The following is a 12,343-nucleotide window of genomic DNA, read 5'->3' as shown; positions in this document are numbered from 1 at the left end:
ACCACTGATCTTTTCACCTGCTCTACAGTTTTGCCTTTTCCAGAATGTCATATAGGTGAAATCATACCATTTATGGCCTTTTCAAACTAACTTCTTTCATTTAGTAATATGCATTTAAGTTGCCTCTATGCCGTTTCATGGCTTGATAGCTTTTTCTTTTTAGCATTGAATAATATTCCATTGTCTGGATGTACCACAGTTTATTTACCCATCACCTACTGAAGGACATCTTGGTTGCTTGCAGGTTATGGCAGTTAAGAATAAAGCTGCCATAAACTGTATGCAGGTTTTTGTGTGGACATAAATTTCTAACTCCTTTGGGCAAATACCAAGGAGCACAATTGCTGGATTGTGTGGTGAGAGTATGTTTAGTTTTATGAGAAATTTCCAAACTGTCTTCCAAAGCAGATGTAGCAATTTTGTGTTCCCACAAGCAATGAATGGGAGTTCCTGTTGCTTCACATCCTCATCTTGTCAGTATTTCCACATTTGGGTCATTATAATTGGTGTGTAATGGTATCTCATCGTTGTTCTCTGAAGTTCTTGGCTATGAGAGAAGGTGAATGGAGAAACAGGTAAGCCTCAGGAAAGCAGCAAGAGGCTCTGAAAAGTACCAGGACAGGAAGATGTAGATTGTTGAATAATATCACTTCTTATGCTGGGGTTGGTATAGAGCTGGGTGACACATCATTATCACCCAAAGTCCATAATTTACATTTAGGTAACTTCATAAATTACATTACAAAGTCAGACTTCTGCACAGCTGAGAGCTATGCTCAGGAATGAGTGCATTGTGATAGGGGAAGCAAATGCAAAAGCTTACTAAGGATGCCTTTGAATATTTATAAAATGTCACAGAGGGATGGAAAGGGGTACCAGTGGAGGGAGAAGAGGCATTAGGCTCGGGGGAAATGATTAAGTCTTGTGGGTTTATCAGAAGATTTTGGTATCCATATGTCCATGTGGGAAAGGGGTGTGTAGGTACTTTCATAGAAGTCTCAAAATAAAGTGTCTTGCTACTTTGGGGATATTTAAAGGCCCTGTCCTCTCTCTTTTTTTCATCATCAAAAAGAAAATCCAGTGGATAAGGACTATACGGTATTCATGAACACCTTGAGCCTGAAAATGAAGAGCGCATGATTCTGTGATCATGTGAATTCATCCATAAAGCATTAAGACATTAATGGGTGTGCACTAAAACAGCCCTGAAAATTAGCACAGGTTGATAAGAAGAGCAGTAAGTTAGGAAAAGGCCGTAAGACAGGAAAAGGCCAAAGCTAAAATAAATCAAAGTGAGAATAAGAACACACACTGAAATCACATCACCTCATACTTTTAAGTATGGGTTTAACTGTGAAGGTCGTAAATCTTTTGGAGGACAGAGTTGACTACGAAAGTTGGGGATTAGGCCGGGCGCGGTCGCTCACGTCTGTAATCCCAGCATTTTGGGAGGCCGAGGTGGGTGGATCATGAGGTTAAGAGTTCGAGACCAGCCTGACCAACATAGTGAAACTCCGTCTCTACTAAAAATACAAAAATTAGCCGGGCGTGGTGGAGTGCGCCTGTAATCCCAGCTGCTTGGAGGCTGAGGCAGGAGAATCGCTTGAGCCTGGGAGGCAGAGGTTGCAGTGAGCCGAGATCATGCCACTGCACTCCAGCCTGGGCAAACAGAGTGAGACTCCATCTCAAAAAAAAAAAGAAAGAAAAAAGAAAGAAAAAAGAAAGAAAGTTGGGGATTGTGCAGGAGAGCCCAATTCCACACATATCCCCGTACCCCCTCCTCTCCCACTCTACTGCTCTCATTTCCTTCTCAGCAGTCAGCCCAGATGCTGGGCAAATTTAAAAGAATTTCTGCCCTAGAGATTAAAATCCAAACTCCAAGCTGGTCACCTCCCCTCTGTGCCTCCCTTTGCCAGGATACAAGAAGCTTAGTCGTCTGAGGGGGGACAAAGGAGTATTGTTGAGGCGAGCCTGGTTATGAGAAGGCTTTGCAACTAAAAGCTTTTATGCTGCTATCTAAGCCACTCTGCCTGGGGGGACACTGTGTGCCTGTCCCAACTTCACTATATCAGTTCAAAGAGAAATTTCAGCCAGACACAGTGATTGCAGGAAGATATCTTGGGACTTGGCAACATTAATAGGTTAAGAATTTGTATCACAGCATTCTCATCCAAGTCACAGCTAGGTCCTGGGATGGGGTAGAGTGGGAAAATCTTTCTTTTTGTAGATCTGAGTCAAAAGGTTTCTCCTGTAAGAGCCAGCTGAGAGACAGCTAAGCCTGGGGCGGGCGGTGAGGCAGTATGCCCACTGCCTTGTAGAGGGTGGGGCAAACCCCATCTCTATTCTTTTTACCCTCCTTGTCCTGGACCTGCTAGAACTCTGCCACCTTCAGGAAAGGCTGCAGAAGCCCAAAGGGTTGATGATCCCAGAGACTATCTTGTCCGGGGAATTAGTTCAATTAGTCTCAGATGCCAATTAATTAACAAATGTGTATTGAGTGTCTTCTCTTGCCTAGCACTGTGCTGTTTTGAGAACTGGGCTTCTGACTTCACGAGGAGCCCAGGCTGGGCGCGGTGGCTCATGCCTGTAATCCCAGCACTTTGGGAGGCCAAGGCAGGTGGATCACGATGTCAGGAGTTCAAGACCAGCCTGGCCAACATGACGAAACCCTGTCTCTATTAAAAATACAAAAATTAGCTGGGTGTGGTGGTGGATGCCTGTAATCCCAGCTACTTGGGAGGCTGAGGCAGGGAGAATTGCTTGAACCCAGGAGGCAGAGGTTGCAGTGAGCAGAGATGGCACCACTGCACTCCACCTGGGCAACAGAGTAAGACTCCATCTCAAAAAAAAAAAAGAAAGAAAGAAAGAAAGAAAAAGAAAAGAAAAGAGAAGAAAAGAAAAGAAAAGAAAAGAAAAAAGAGGAGTCCTGTCTTCAAAACAGCGCAGTGCTAGGAAAAAAAGTCATTCAACTTGTTATTCAATTCAACAACCATTAATGTTCTATGCACTGTGCTAAGGATTATACAGGTAGGGTTATATGGGTAACAAAGAATGAAACCTAGGCATTTGGAAGATGAGAGCAATACAAGATGGTCTATAACAAAGCATTACCCCGTGCTCCAAGTAATTGCTTTAGATTCTACACCTCCACACAGAGGAAGGTGTGCGATTATTTGTGTTCTACAATGGGGCTGTTTCTGTGGCCATGCTGTATCTCTACCATATCTTATTTGTAGGTTAAACTTTGGCTTTGGCTCAAGATTGACCAGTATTTGTAAATACACACTTCTTTTTGTTAAAAGACTCTGCCTTTCTTTCTTGCCCACAGCTTAGGTCAAGGTCTGCTTTCTCTTAGTTCCCTCAGCAAAGAACAGACATGGGAAGGGGAAACAACATCTTTGGAGGAATTTTTTTTTTCTTTGTATCCATGGGCAGTAATGTCAGGTATAGAGCTGTGATCTCTCTAGGGAATACAGTAGAGGGAGCTGAGAACAGGGAGGGAAGAACAGTGACACAAAGAGGGTTTCCAGTGACACAAAGCAAGAACACAGAGGGGGATGAATCCTTTGTTCTGTAACTGCATGTCTGTGTTCTGAGTGGATAGGCTAAGAAAGGAACTGGCTGCTCAGAGACCCATTTTGACCTTGTAAATGCCCTGTAGTTGTTTAATGGGAGATTAATACTCTCTCACAACCTTGGGCTTTTGCTATTTATTTTTTTAATAAGTGAAATCTCATATGTTCCCCAAGTTCCTGGGCTCAATCTTCCCACCTCAGCCTAGTGAGTAGCTGGGATTACAGGTGCATGCCACCAAACCTGGTTCTGTTTTTACTATTTACATCCAAATTCATGTTCTAGGAAGACACTGGGCCCACTGGACCCCAATCTGTGTCATAACTGCTCATTTTTCACCAGGCTGAATTGAGCTGGCTGGTGTCCAGAACTCTAAGAATGCCAAAGGTCAGGTCATGAGGGTCTCTTGTGCTGCAGTTAGGAGTGTGGAAAAACATGGGTGGCTGTGGAGGAGTGAGAAGGGGTAGATGAAGGAACACAGGCTCAGGATTTTCTCCTGGAAGTTATGCCACTCCTACCCAGAACCTCCTGCAGTCTGGCCAATGGACCACACCCAGCTAGCTTCACTTTCCTTCTTTCCTCAAATGGAGAAAATGGCTGAATACATCATTTCTCTTGAAGGTTGTGAAATGGGCTTGAATTAGAAGTAGGGACCCAAGTTAACTCTGTCCCCAGACTTGTGTCTGCTCCTTCAAGTCTTGGACAACCGCCAAACCACAAGAACATACTGTATAATAGGAATCCAGTAATGCTGTTGTGGTCATAGTGTAATTGCTTTGAAGAGATAATAGGGATCCAGATAATATCAAAAGATGTGAGGCCCCTCTGATCTGAACATTGATCCCCAACTTCCCCAGGTCCCCATTACCATATCCCTCCCCAGTTTCTTAATGAGGAGAAAGGAGGCAGAACTCAAAGCGCTGGCATTAAACTTGAGGAATGGGTGGCTATGGGTGCACATTCTGGCTCTTGGACTGGCAGGTTGTGGCTTTATTGAGTTAGATATCAACTTCCCTGAATCTCGGCTTTCTACTTACTCATGAGGATCAATACTTTTAAAACATTTTAATAGCTTTATTAGAAAAATGATTCATACTCCTTGTAAAATGCTTACATAATATAGAAAAGAACAAAGCAGAAACTAACAAAATTATGTCAAATTTCTCCACTCAAAGACAATCACTGTTAACCTCTGGGAAAAAGAATTCTACCCATATTTATATACATAAATATACATATAGTTACATGTATACAGTTTTACATAAAACAAATATTTTACATGCTTTTCTAGACATTGTTTCACTTGACATTAAGTAATGAATATCTTTCCTTGTCAATAAATATAATTCTTCATCATACATTTTGATGGTTGCATAGTATTTCATTTTCTAGATGAATCATAATTTTAATACTTTACTTACTGGTCTTAACTGTTGGACATTTCAATTGGATCCTTTTCCCCCCTTTTATTTTGCTGTTATTGCTGCTATAAATATTAGGGGCAACCCTCACTCTTCTAACACAAATTGTGAGAAATAGTCATGATGTAGCTCAATAAAGGACACAAGAATCACAACATGCCATGTCAGTGAAAGGAGATTTAGAGTGGGAAAGGTCCTAGTAACATTTTAGTGATTCTCCCCACTATAAATGGCTACCAATCTGATGAACATTACTACACATGCACTTTATTACACTTGACAGGAAAATATATTTACAGAAAGTTACTTTGAGTATTCCAGTGGATTTATTTCAACACTAACAATTTTGCCTCCCAAAAGAACCCATGTTCTTCTCAGGAGTGTCTTTTGTTTTAGAGATCCTGGATCCACACAAGCATGATGCCCTGTGCCCAGGAAATTTCTGCTTTCAAGATCAAGCCGTTCCAGAAGGCATCTGAGAGTTTCCCCAATGGCCAGTGAGGCAATGTGCAGTGTCTAGAAGCAACAGCAGCCGCATGTCAGCCCCAGAGCAATGCCTATTGGCTTTCCGTCCTAGGAATCTGCCTGCTCTGCTCCATCACCAACCTTATACATGAGACCTGTCTGTCAGCTCCACCTGGTTCCTTTGGGTGGGTCCACTTTAGTGTTTCCTCTTCTGGATCTGGACTAGGAAATCCAGAACCTGGAAATGCAGAATCCTTTTTAGAAATGTGCACTCTCCACACCACCACTCTGAAAACCCCAGAGCTCACTTCTACATAAGCAAAGTTCCTAATACAACTGGGAGTCGGTCTATTGCCAGCTCTGTATCCCATCACTTTATCTGTAGCAGAGCAAAGTGAATCCTTGACTCGCAGCTTGGACTTTGTACAGAGGCGTCTATTCCTGTCCCCTGCCTGTGTAACATGGCTAGGTAAGACGCCTGCTTGGAATGAGTGCCAAGCTGACGGTCGGTCTGTGCATGCTGCTTTCAGTCTTATGCTTTGCACAGTAGGAAGAGGTACACATTGCTTGGTGCCAGGTGCCTGGAACTAGGAAAGGGGAGAATACTCTTTCCATCTTTTCCTAGTCTTTTATCCAACTAGGTATTCTATCCCACTTCCCCGAAACTATGCAAAACTGAACAGGATCAAAATATGCATAGTTTAAAGTCTCCACTTTAAGCACAGCTTAAATCCCCATTAATCACCACATTTGTAGGTGACCAAAGCATGCAGCAGTCAGATCAGAAGGGAACGGATCTGGCCCTACACCTAATTGGGAGCCAGAACGCTGGGGCTCAGGGTCCTTGAAGAAAACAAACAAGCCATCCTGGCCACTAGGTGGTGCTGAGAGATAGTCTCCAATTGCTGGCAGTCACGTCCAGGGCTTCCATACTGAAGGCAGGTTTGTCATCAGAACTCAACCCCTTTTACAAACAGGAGAGGGCACAGAGAGCTTCCTGGAAGGTATGAGCCCTGACACACCATCAAAAACACTGAGCACAACAAGGAGAAGTCCTGACCATCAAGGGAGATAACAGACCCATTGGTTCAGGCTAAATCACTAGGGGCAGGGCAGACGGAGCTGCAATGGCTAGGTCTGCTCATTCTGTCCATGGGTTTCACTTATTTCCTTTTCTGTGAATCCCAGGGTACTTGTGGCTCACTCATTGCAACCTTTCAGCCTGGAAGGTGCCCTGCAGGGGAACCCACACATCCCTGAGCGGAGGCAAGCCTCGAGTTGCTAAAGGTGTGGTCTTTAGAGTCAGGCAGAGCAGGGTTTGTGTCCTGGCTTGGCTGCTTGCTTGCTACCTGAGCTTAGTCACTTGGTCTTCGTGAGCCTCAGTCTGCGCATCTATAAAATGGAGATAAAAATCGCTTCAGCTCCGGAGAATTGTGAGAATTAAGATGATTCCTCCCCTTCAGCCCAGCAGCTGGAGGTTTCAGTGAGCCGAGATCGCGCCATTGCACTCCAGCGGGCAACAAGAGTGAAACTCCGTCTCAAAAAAAAAAAAAAAGATGATTCATCCTAAAATGTTTAGTGGGTCAGGAACAAAGTTAGCCCTCAATAAATATTGGCCTTAAATGTTTTGATTTTTAATTAGGAGATTAGAAAGAAAGATTTCATTCGTTTGCAGTGCCCTGGAATGGCTGGCTGTGTCCCCAGTGTGTTTTGGTGAAGTTGCTTCTATTCCCATTCAGCAATTATCAGATGAACCGACAATGTGTTTGGTACCGCAGCAGCCCCTCATTCCCCATCATGGCCCTGGTGAAGTGTTCATTAATTCCTTATCTCCAGGCTGAGGATAGCAGCCATGAAGGTCCTGCTTCTATTTTACAGTTAGGCGGAGGCACAAAGAGTTGCTGAGATGTCCTCAGGTTGCAGAGCAAAGTAGTGGCTGAGCAAGAACTCACTCACAGCCCTGCATGCAGGACCCCACCCTAGACCTCTGGCCTCTTCCTGTCAGCAAAAGTAGTGGCTTTGAGGAGGGGAGGTCAAGTAGCAGGAAGAGGCCCTCCAAAGTCCAGTTGTCCTGTACTGAGCCACCTACTCCTCCACGCTCTCCCTCTCCTACAGTGGCCTACTGTGGACACTCGGCAAACACATGATAAATGTATGAACACAGGACCATAGCTCACCAGACCTCTTGTAGTTCAGCTCTGAGATGGGCTGGTGGGGACTCAGACAGGATGGGGAAGGAGGATAAGGCAGGGCTGGGAGACTCCTTTATCTGGGCTTGGGTCTGTCTTCTGCTGAGGAGATAATAATAACAACAACCAGCATCTATTGAGTACTTACTGAGTGCCAAGAACTGAGCTAGGTGCCAGAGCTGGAATTTGAATCTGGAAGTTGAACCCCACTGTCAGCTTGAGAACCCATTTTCTACAGCGGCCACACATGCGTCCCAGAAAAGAAAAGGGTCACTGCCAGCTCCCTGACAGGCCTGGGTTTCCTTGGCTTCTTAGAGCCCTAGTCTCTCCCCACACAGGCTCCCTGGGCTGTTGGAGAACCTGCCACCTACTTAAAGCTGGTCCGTGCCCAGTTCCTCCCTCCCCCAGTTGATGTGAGCAGCCATTGTTCTCATCTTTGATGAAAACTGTTGGAGATATAAGACAGCTGGTTTAAAACTAGGATGTTGCAAACTCTAAAATGATCTAGAATTGCAGTCAGATGGCTGGATTTACCTGATCCTCATTCCCTGAGCTCCACCAGCTCCCAACTCAGTTGCTCTTTCTCCCTCCCTCTACTGTCCCTATCCCATTGAGCCCGCATCCACCTGGCTCTCTCTTGCCTGAAGAACCTGCAGCTGCAGCAGACAGAGCATTTTGCATTGATATATGTTGTAATTACATCAGTTCTGCCCTGGCAGCTGCTCTCTGAGAAAATTCCTCAAGAGCATGCCAGTCAATACAGATCCCAGACAGGTGCGTGACAATGCAGACTTCTGGGCCCACTGATCTGAATAACTAGGGGTGGCCTGGAATCTATATTTTCACATCAGCATTTTATGACATGAGGTTAGATTTGGAATCACTGCCCACCTCCTCATTGGAATCCTTCTCCACCAGGCCCTCCTTCCATGCTGCTCCTCCTGGGTACCTTCCAGCTCCCTAGTCTTTGGGCACCTTGCTAGTCCTTTACACCTTCACACCTTCAACTTCCCTCCTCATTTCATAATATTTACTAGATGCCAATAATATGCCAGACACTGAGGCAGGCCCTTTATCTCCATCTTTATAATAACCCTCTAAGGAAGGAATTCTGATTCCTGATTTACAAACAAGAAACGCCTTCCCTTCCCTCCCCATCCTCTGCCTGGCTCTCTCTGGCTCCCATACCCACAGTTGCATGAAACAGATCATTTGCAGTGATGTATGTGGTAACTGCATCACTTCCACCCTGTGTCCCCTGGGCGGAAGAGCCAGGATTCAAGGACAGGCATGTCTAGTTCTAAAGCCTGTGCCCAGAGTTCATGGGTCACACTTGCCACACTTTCCTTCCTGGCACAGTGGCTGGAAAATAGCAAGTACTCAATAAATATTTGTTAGTGAGTAACTGAATGAATAAATGAAAGAAGAGTCCATACTTAAAGTTATAACACTTCCTCCTATCTTTCCATACCCATCTCACATGCACACACATACACACTCACACACACACCCTGAGGATTTAGCCTCTGGGCCATTTCCTTTCCTTCCTACCTGGACCTTCTCTGCATGTCCAATACTGTCTTCCTAGCCCCACTTGGATGGTGACTATTGACACTCTGCTCCAACCCATGGTTACTTTACCTCTCATGTCCCATGGTGGCTAATCCTGACAATCACTGAAGAGCCAAATTGCTCCCAAAGATTCAGCAGTAGAAGTAACCTCCTGACTTCCCTGTGACCCAAGGCAGAGAGCAGAAGCCTGGACTAGGACTGGCCCCAAGTTTCCTGAGAGTCTGAGACTCCCTTCTCCTTCTTCTCCCCTCTCTTCCCCTTCCAACAGCAACTGAGAACCAGGTCCTGAAGGCAGGAGGAGCAGATCCCTTGATTTGAGGGGTTTTTGGTGAAATAGGAGGAGGTCTCTTTGGAGCTCAGAGCCCTGCTCAGAGAAAGCAGGTGGGGATGGGAAGTGGGGTTTCTAGAAGGCTCATACATGGGAAGATGAATTGTCAACCATTTCACCAGCTCTCCTAGAGTTATTCCTATCTCTCAAGCTATCTACTCATCCATTGCAATCTTGTAACAGAGAGCTCCTAGACCTCCAGCCAATATTTGTTCAAAGAATAAATAACAAAAGCTTCCATTTATAGATCATTTGCTGCATGCCAGACAACATATTATCTCATTTAATCATTTCAACAACCCTAAGAGGCCGGAATTATTGCCATCATTACTTTACAAACGTGGAATTAATTCAGAAAACTTAAGCAACTGCCCCAAGGTCTCACCACCACTTAAGTGATAAAGCTTGAACTGAGCTCTGGCCAGTTCCAAGTTTCCCTTTCTCTCCCATGGTGCTATCCAAGGAACAAGGCCCAGACTAAGATGCTGTTATATTGACTCTGTAGGAATTTATTTTTTAAACATTCCAGCCTAAACCCTGTGGTGTGTGTGTATAAAGTGACTCTCCTGTAACCCCTAGAGTGGTTGGTTAGCATCTGAAGTGCCCTAATCAGGAATCTGCACTCCAGAAAATGGGTTACATAAGCACTTCAAACAACATCAACATATACACCCAAGGGCTTAATGTGTTTAAGGGATGCTAGAAATAATCTTTTATTGGTGAAATAAGCAGTTTTCAAAACATGGAGTTGGCCAGGAAGATTATTTGCCCTTGCATGAATGGAGTGTGAGAGCCAGAGCAGGCCAACTGTCTGACTTTCTTGAAGCAGGCTGTGTGACTGTTTTGTGCCAGCTTGCCAATACATGCATATTTGGCAGAATTTGGCCTTAACTATTTTTAATATCCCACCTGCAGGAGATTACAGAAAAGAAGCCTCCCCGCACCTCTCACGTCCTGTGGCAGCTAATACAATCATCGAAGGACTAAACTGGCTCAGACCAGTTGACAAGTCCCCATCCCGGCCTCATCTTCTTTCACAGGAGTGCCCTGGCATATCCTTCAACTCAGGCACATGATGGCTTTTCTTCCCATCTCTCTGCTCCATCCTCCATTCTCCTTTGTCAGGTCACTTGTAATAATAAGCTAATATCCAAAGAAAGAGGCTCTAGGGGTGATGGTGGGTATTATAGTCCCAGCTACCTGAGAGGCTGAGGCAGAAGGACTGCTTGAGCCTAGGAGTTCTAGGCTGCAATAAGCTATGATTGCCACCGCATTCTAGCTTAGGCAACAGAGCAAGATCCTATCTCTTAAAAGAAATAACAATAGCAACAACAACAAAAGTTGTAACTTGCCCAAGTCACATAGCTAAAAAGTAGAAGAGACATAACTGAAACCCAAGCCTCCTAAATTCCTAATGTAAGGTTCAATCCACCTCTATCACCCTCTCAGACTGCCAAAGGGACCTGCTCAGAGTTGGGCAATGGTGAGATGCACTCTATGGCCTCAAACTCATTGAAACTAACAACTGAGCTGAAAAAAATGTGGAGCCTCTTCTGCCTTCATCAGAAGTCACCAGCTATAGGGGAGAGCATGTTCCTCCCATTCCACTCTCCATGGTGCATCCCTTTTTACTATATAACAAAGTTATATTAAATGAGTTCTGGGCCGAGGTACAGTGGCTCATCCCTGTAATCCCAGCACTTTGGGAGGCCGAGGCAGGAGGATTGCTTGAGTCCGGGAGTTCGAGACCAGCCTGAGCTGGTCTCATAAATGAGACGCCATCTCTACCAAAAAAAAAAAATTGTTTTTTGCTGGGTATAGTGGCATGTGCCTATAGTCCCAGCTGTTCACGAGGCTGAGATGGCAGGATTGCTGGAGCCCAGGAGTTCAAGTTACAGTGAGCTATGATTGTGCCACTGCAATCCAGCCTGGAGAACAGAACAAGAACCTATGTCCAAAAAAAAAAAAGAAAAAGAAAAAGAAAGAAAAGAAAAGAAAAAGTGAATGAATGAATGAATGAATGTCTTCTTAGCAAAATCCAGAGAACTTGCTTTTGCGCTTCCTTAGGCAACTTCTGGAATGTTGAAGTGGGTAGCCTGAGCATTGTCCCACAAAATGGGGCTAATCTATCCCAATCCCCATGAGCTATAAAGTCGTTAGCAAGTTCAGCTGTTGAAGTCCCATTGGCCCAGTTAAACTTTCACTTTTGGCCTCCTGCACTACCAGCTTTCCTTAGTGTCTGGGCTCTCAAAACTTCTGGGTGAGAATTGCCTGGGGAACTTTAGTTAGAAATTCAGATTCAAAACCAGGGTGGGGGTGTGCTTCATGGTTCCTAAGATGAGTCTTCCAAGGACCATTTGGAGAAACAGGCCCTGCTGGTATTTTGCTTCCGTTCAGGCCTTGACTGACAGAGAGCCTGCAGGGTTGAGGAAGAAGGCTCTGTTTTGAAAGGTGGATCCCTCCCTGCAATCGTCTCTATTTGCATCCTCTTTACTCCATGTTCACCTAACCAAATGTTGAGTTTTCCAGCCTCTCTGGGTATGAGATTGCTTTGGGCGATCTGAGATTTGCACATGTCTGAGAACGAGGGGCACAGGGGCACGCTGATGACTGCCCTGCAAACTGCCGGGCAGGCGGGGTCCTCCTGGGCTCTCCTTTAAAATAATATATATATAAGCTGGCCCGGAGGCCCAGGCGGGACGATCACTTGAGCTCAGGAGTTCGAGTCCAGCCTGGGCAACATAGCGAGACCAGAGAATAAGTAAATATACATAAGCAAGTAAGTTACTCTCCGG

General features: G+C 45.0%; 1 protein-coding gene across 1 annotated transcript in view; it reads left to right on the top strand.

The window, feature by feature from the left end:
* Positions 1-12,343, top strand: part of RDH12 (retinol dehydrogenase 12) — a 340,678-nt gene that overhangs the window by 121,048 nt on the left and 207,287 nt on the right. The gene's annotated exons all lie outside the window — the stretch shown is intronic.

Source organism: Macaca thibetana, chromosome 7 (genome assembly GCF_024542745.1).
Source record: "Macaca thibetana thibetana isolate TM-01 chromosome 7, ASM2454274v1, whole genome shotgun sequence".
In the NCBI taxonomy this organism is placed as follows: domain Eukaryota; kingdom Metazoa; phylum Chordata; class Mammalia; order Primates; family Cercopithecidae; genus Macaca; species Macaca thibetana.
This window is presented reverse-complemented; position numbering and strand designations above follow the sequence as displayed.